Genomic DNA, 7,126 nt, shown 5'->3' on the forward strand with positions numbered 1-7,126 from the left:
GGCGAGTATTTTATGAATTGTAAAATTGGAAAATAAGTTAAGATACCAAAGTGGCTGCTGGCTCCCCCATCTGATAAATCTTACTTGGGATTAGTATGTAATATCCCTTTTAAGACCTCTTTCATTTGTTTTTTTTATGGACTTGAACTGAATGCCAATAAAAGTGAAGAAATTCTATCCATGTATCTTTGTTTTTCCTTGTTAACTATATTACTTAGCTGTGCAGATTTTCTTTATTCTGAATAATCACAGTCTTTCTGAAAATGTCAGCATCTCATTTAACTGTGTTTTCTAGTGTTCAGACTTTGCACCATGACTGAGGTATACTTAGAGATATGTGCTTTAAAATAGATGTTAACCTGGGGAGGATCAACCTCTTTGGCAGGGAAAGGACTTTGATGAACTCACTTTCCTTTTAAAACAATTTAGAAAGATGGTAACAATAACCCAGTGTATGAGACAGCAAAAGAGACACTGATGTATAGAACAGTCTTATGGACTCTGTGGGAGAGGGAGAGGGTGGAAAGATTTGGGAGAATGACATTGAAACATGTAAAATATCATGTAAGAAACGAGATGCCAGTCCAGGTTCGATGCACGATACTGGATGCTTGGGGCTAGTGCAGTGGGACGACCCAGAGGGATGGTATGGGGAGGGAGGAGGGAGGAGGGTTCAGGATGGGGAACACATGTATACCTGTGGCGGATTCATTTTGATATTTGGCAAAACTAATACAATTATGTAAAGTTTTAAAAAACAAAAAACTAAAACTAAACTAAAATAAAATATAAGCAAAACAACTAAAGCCAATCATTTCAGAAGTCTGTCAATTAGCCAAACCCACAGAACAAACTAAAAATTTTCTATACAAGAGAGGCTGCTGAACTTTGGTAAGATGGTGGGATCTGTCATATTTGAATTTAGGGCTAATCTCCTCTCCTTCCATTCTCTCCTCACCTTAGAGGTGTAGGAGGTAAAACCCAGCAGCCATTGCAGAGAAGGAAAAGACTGAACTGCTTGTGGACCTCTGTTAAAGCATCATCCCCAGTACAGAGTCAATATTTTGTCTGAACTTTCAGCTCCCTGGGAAATAGGCGGCTATTTGAATGATTCAGAGCTTAGCTCAGTGGGAAGTGGATGCATCTAATACCAGAGTTATTACAAACAAGTCTATTTGTTTGTAACAACAACAGCAACAAAATACAAGGCATTAGAAGAAACAGGAAGGTAAGTCCACATACACTGGGAAAAAAACAGCTAATAGAAAAAGGCCCTCAGGGGCACCAGATTTTGGACTTAGCAGAAAAAAGATTTTAAATAAGCTATTGTAAATAAATTCAAAGAAGTACAGGGAATCATGTATAAAGAATGAAAGGAAGTGTGAAAATACTATTGGTGATGATAACTGTGTAGCCATTATGAAAGGCAATATACACACATTATTTTGTAATTCTTTTCCTCTCCAATCTGTTTTCAAAGACAACTGAATATCAATAAATATAAAACTGCATTAATGGGCCTATCATTTATACAGATGTACATTTTTGCAAAGGAGGAAGAGGAAATAGGGGTATTTAGACAGAAGTTTTTGCACAGTATTGAAATTAAATTGGCATGAATTTCACATTAAGGTGCTAATTGTCATTTTCAGAGTAAACACTACAAAAATAACTGAAATAAATATAGTGAAAAACAACAATGAAATTAAAAAGATACACTAGAGAACATGTGGACTTTCCTATAGCTCAGATGGTAAAGAATCTGTCTACAATGCAGCAGACCCAGGTTAGATCCCTGAGTTGGGAAGAATCTCCTGGAGAAGGGAATGGCAACCCATTCAAGTATTTCTGCCTAGAAAATTTCATGGACAGAGTAGCTTGGTTGGCTACAGTCCATGGGGTTGCAAAGAGTCAGACACAACTGAGTGACTAACACAACAAGAGAATATATATTTAACAAAGATAAAAGATAGAAATCAAGGAACAAGGAAAAAGAAAAAAAGCACAAGAAACAAGGAAACCAACAGCAAAATGACAAATATAAACCCTGCCTTATCAGTAATTATATTAAATCCAAGTGGATTAAACACCTCAATCAAAAGACAGATGTTGGTAGAATAAATATACTAGCTACAGGATGCATACTTTTCTTCAAAGACATAAATAGATTAAAAAGAAAAGGATGGAAATATTTACATGAAAATGATAGTCAAAAAGAGATGAACTAGTTGTACTAAAATCAGGCAAAATATACTCGGAGATGAAAATAATTACAGGAGAAATAGAAACACTAGCATAGGAAATAACAACCCATTCCAGTATTCTTGCCTGGAAAATTCCAAGGGCAGAGGAGCCTGGTGGGCTACAGACCATGGGGTCACAAAAAGTTGAACATGACTGAGCATGCATACATGGACAGCAACATTTTATCCTTATTGAGGGTTAATTTATAATTAGAAAAATATGACAATTATAAATCTATATACACCTATCAACACAGTCCCAAAACACATGAAGCAAAAACTAACACAGTTAAAGGGAGAAATAGATAATTCAATAATAAAAATCTGAAGCTTCAATACTTAATTTTTGATAACAGATAAAACAATAATACAGCAGTTCAGCAGAGAAATAGAATATGTGAGCAATATTATAAACCAAATTGTTCAGTCACTAAGTCGTGTCTGACTCTGCGACTCCATGGACTGCAACATGCCAAACTTTCCTGTCCTTCACTATCTCTTGGAGTTTGCTCAAACTCATGTCCATTGAGTCAATGATGCCATCCAACCATACCATCCTCTGTCACCTGCTTCTCCACATGCCCTCAATCTTTCCCAACATCACAGTCCTTTACAATATGTCAGCTCTTCGTATCAGGTAGCCAAAGTATTGGAGCTTAAGCTTTAGCATTGGTCCTTCTATTCAGTGTTAATTTCCTTTAGGATTGACTGATTTGATCTTGCAGTCCAAGAAACTCTTGAGTCTTCTCAAGCACCACAATTCAATGGCATCAATTCTTCAGTGCCCAGCCTTCTTTATAGACAAATATTTACAGAATACTCCCTCCAACATCAGAATATGAATTCTTCTCAATAGTCATTCTGCTAACATGGAAAATTCTCTAGGATAAACTTTGCCTTCAATTCAGCTCAGCCACTTAGACGTGTCTGACTCTGTGACCCCATGGATTGCAGCATGCCAGCCTTCTCTGTCCTTCACCAACTACTGGAGCTTGCTCAAACTCATATCGATCAAGTTGGTGATGCCATCCTACCATCTTATCCTCTATGGTCCCCTTCTACTGCCTTCAATTTTCCCAGCATCAGGGTCTTTTCTAATCAGTCAGTTCTTTGCATCAGGTGGCCAAAGTATTGGATCTTCAGCTTCAACATCAATCCTTCCAATGAATATTCAGGGTTGTTTTCCTTTAGGATTGACTGGTTTGATCTCCTTGCAGTCCAAGGGACTCTCAAGAGTCTTCCTCAACACTACAGTTCAAAAGCATCAATTCTTTAGCACTCAGCTTTCTTTATTGTCCAAATCTCACATCCATAAATGACTATGGGAAAAACCATAGCTTTGGCTAGAAGGACCATTGTTGGCAAAATAATGTGTTTGCTTTGTAATATGCTGTCTAGGTTGGTCATAGCTTTTCTTCCAAGGAACAAGTGTCTTTTAATTTCATGGCTGCAGTCACCATCTGCAGTGATTTTGGAGTCCAAGAAAATAAAGTCTTCCAATGTTTTCATTGTTTCCCCATCTATTTGCCATGAAGTGATGGGACTGGATGCCATAATCTTTGTTTCTTGAATGTTGAGTTTTAAGCTAGCCTTTTCACTCTCCTCTTTCACTTTGATCTACAGACTCTTTAGTTCTTCACTTTCTGCCATAAGGGTGGTGTTATCTGCATATCTGAGGTTATTGATATTTCTCCCAGCAATCTTGATTCCAGCTTGTGCTTCACCCAGCCTGGTATTTCTCATGATATATTCTACATATATGTTAAATAAGTAGGGTGACAATATACAGTCTTGATGTATTCCTTTCCCAATTTGGAACCAGTCTATTGTTCCACATCTGGTTCTAACTGTTGCTTCTTAATGTGCATACTTCTCAGAAGTAGGTAAGGAAGTCTGGTATTCCCATCTCTTGAAGAATTTTCCACAGTTTGTTTTGATCCTCACAAATCAATAATATTGATAATATCTACCAAAATTTCCAACTGGAAGTACTATTTGGAGAGGAGAATATGATGATCAAGGTTTGAGAAAGCAATTACACCTGTGAATTTGATTTTTCAAAAGTCTGTTGGAATCCTCATCTCCCCACAGAACACAGCCATGTCACAGAACTTCCCCAACCTGGGGAATGTCCTATTTGATGTTTTTCCTGGGGTGGGGTGGGCCCTTGCCATTCCAGCAGCAAAGAAAAACTGTGCTGTGTTTGCTAATAATCTCAATCCTGAATCTCATAAATGGCTACTGCACAACTGTAAATTAAATAAAGTGGACCAAAAGGTAAAAGCCTTTAACTTGGATGGGAAAGACTTCCTGCAAGGGCCAGTCAGAGAAGAGTTAATGCAGCAGCTGGGGCCACTGTCAAAAGAAAGAAAATATTCTGTGCACATTGTCATGAATTTGATGAATTTGCCAGCAAACGTTATTGAGTTTTTCAGCTCTTTCAAAGCACTCTTAGATGGACAGCCATGTGGCAGTGAACTCCTTCCCATTGTGCACTGTTACAGCTTTTCCAAAGATGCTAATCCAGCTAGGGATGTTCAGCAATGAGCTGGAACTGTGTTAGACATCTTCTTGGAGGCATGTAGTTCAGTTCACCTAGTAAGAAATGTAGTCCTTAACAAGGAAATGCTATACATCACTTTTCAGATTCCTGCTGCTATACTTTACAAGAACCAGACTGTAAATCAAGACAATCATGAAGATCCACCTCTTAAACACCAGAGGGCAGATAAAGACTTTTAAGAAGAAAAAACACAAATTGCTTTAGTCCCTTAATTGGAAATATTTTCTCCATCTCCCCACTAGAGTTTGTGCTAGTGAACTATCATTTGTATGATTTCTAATATTTTACCATTCAGTTACTTTAGTATTGAACCCTTTTATTTTACTCTAGCTGGCTTCCCTGGTGGTCAGATGGTAAAGAATCTGCCTGCAATGCAGGAGACCTAGGTTCGATCCCTGCATTGGGAAGATCTCCTGGAGAAGGGAATGGCAACCCACTCCAGTATTCTTGACTTGAGAATGCCATCGGCAGAGGTGCCTGGTGGGCTATAGTCCATAGGGTTGCAAAGAGTCAGACATGACTGACAGACTAACACACTCACAGTCAAAGGCTTTAGCATAGTCAATGCAGCAGAAGTAGATGTTTTTCTGGAACTCTGTTGCTTTTTCGATAATCCAACGAATGTTGGCAATTTGATCTCTAGTTCCTCTGCCTTTTCTAAATCCAGCTTGAACATTTGGAATTTCTAGGTTCACATTCTGTTAAAGCCTAGCTTAAAGAATTTTGAGCATTACTTTGCTATCCTGTGAAATAAGTGCAATTGTGAAGTAGTTTGAACATTCTTTGGCATTGCTTTTCCTTGGGATTGTAATTAAAATTGACCTTTTCCAGTCCCGTGGCCCCTGCTGAGCTGTCCAAATTTGCTGGCATATTGAGTGCAGCACATTAACTGTCTCATCTTTTAGCATTTGAAGAAGCTCAGCTGGAATTCCACCGTCTCCAGTAGCTTTGTAGTGATGCTTCCTAAGGCCCACTTGACTTCTTATTCCACGATGTCTGGCTCTTGGTGGGTGGTCACACCATAGTGGTTATCTGGGTCATTAAGATCTTTTTTGTACAGTTTTTTTTCTGTGTATTCTTGCCACTTATTCTTAATATTTCTGCTTTGGTTAGGTCCATACCATTTCTAAAAAGCCTCTTGATGAAAGTGAAAGAGGAGAGTGAAAAGGTTGGCTTAAAGCTCAACATTCAGAAAACGAAGATCATGGCATCTGGTTCCATCACTTCATGGGATCATGAAGTGGTCCATAAAGACCATGAAGTCTTTATTTTTTGGGGCTCCAAAATCACTGCAGATGGTGACTGCAGCCATGAAATTAAAAGACGCTTACTCCTTGGAAGGAAAGTTATGACCAACCTAGATAGCATATTCAAAAGCAGAGATATTACTTTGCCAACAAAGGTCTGTCTAGTCAAGGCTATGGTTTTTCCAGTGGTCATGTATGGATGTGAGAGTTGGACTGTGAAGAAAGCTGAGCATTGAAGAATTGATGCTTTTGAACTGTGATGTTGGAGAAGACTCTTGAGAGTTCCTTGGACCGCAAGGAGATCCAACAAGTCCATTCTAAAGGAGATCAGTCCTGGGTGTTCACTGGAAGGACTGATGCTGAAGCTGAAACTCCAATACTTTGGCCACCTCATGTGAAGAGTTGACTCATTGGAAAAGACCCTGATGCTGAGAGGGATTGGGGGCAAGAGGAGAAGGGGATGACAGAGAATGAGATGGCTAGATGGCATCACCGGCTTGATGGATATGAGTCTGAGTGAACTCTAGGAGTTGATGATGGACAGGGAGACCTGGTGTGCTGTGATTCATGGGGTCACAAAGAATTGGACATGACTGAGTGACTGAACTGAACTGAACTGATACCATTTCTGTCCTTTATTGTGCCCATCTTTGCATGAACTATTTCCTTGGTATCTCCAGTTTCCTTGAAGAGATCTCTAGTCTTTCCCATCCTATTTTTTCCTCTATTTCTTTGCATTGTTCATTTAAGACTTTCTTATCTTTACTTGCTATTCTCTGGAACTTTGCAGTCAGTCAGGTATATCTTAACCTTTATTCCTTTGCCTTTCACTTTTCCTCTTTTCTTGCTGCTAAGTCACCTCAGTCGTGTCCGACTCTGTGTGACCCCATAGACGGCAGCCCACCAGGCTCCCCCATTCCTAGGATTCTCTAGGCAAGAACACTGGAGTGGGTTGCCATTTCCTTCTCCAATGCATGAAAGTGAAAAAGTCAAAGTGAAGTCGCTCAGTCGTGTCCGACTCTTAGCGACCCCATGGACTGCAGCCCACCAGGCTCCTATGTCCATGGGATTTT

General features: G+C 39.3%; 1 pseudogene; it reads left to right on the forward strand.

Moving 5' to 3' along the window:
* The first annotated feature begins 4,180 nt into the window (after positions 1 to 4,180).
* On the forward strand, positions 4,181 to 4,985 carry LOC100138037 (tRNA (guanine(37)-N1)-methyltransferase-like; annotated as a pseudogene).
* The last annotated feature ends 2,141 nt before the right edge of the window (positions 4,986 to 7,126 follow it).

This window comes from Bos taurus, chromosome 11 (genome assembly GCF_002263795.3).
Source record: "Bos taurus isolate L1 Dominette 01449 registration number 42190680 breed Hereford chromosome 11, ARS-UCD2.0, whole genome shotgun sequence".
Classification (NCBI taxonomy): domain Eukaryota; kingdom Metazoa; phylum Chordata; class Mammalia; order Artiodactyla; family Bovidae; genus Bos; species Bos taurus.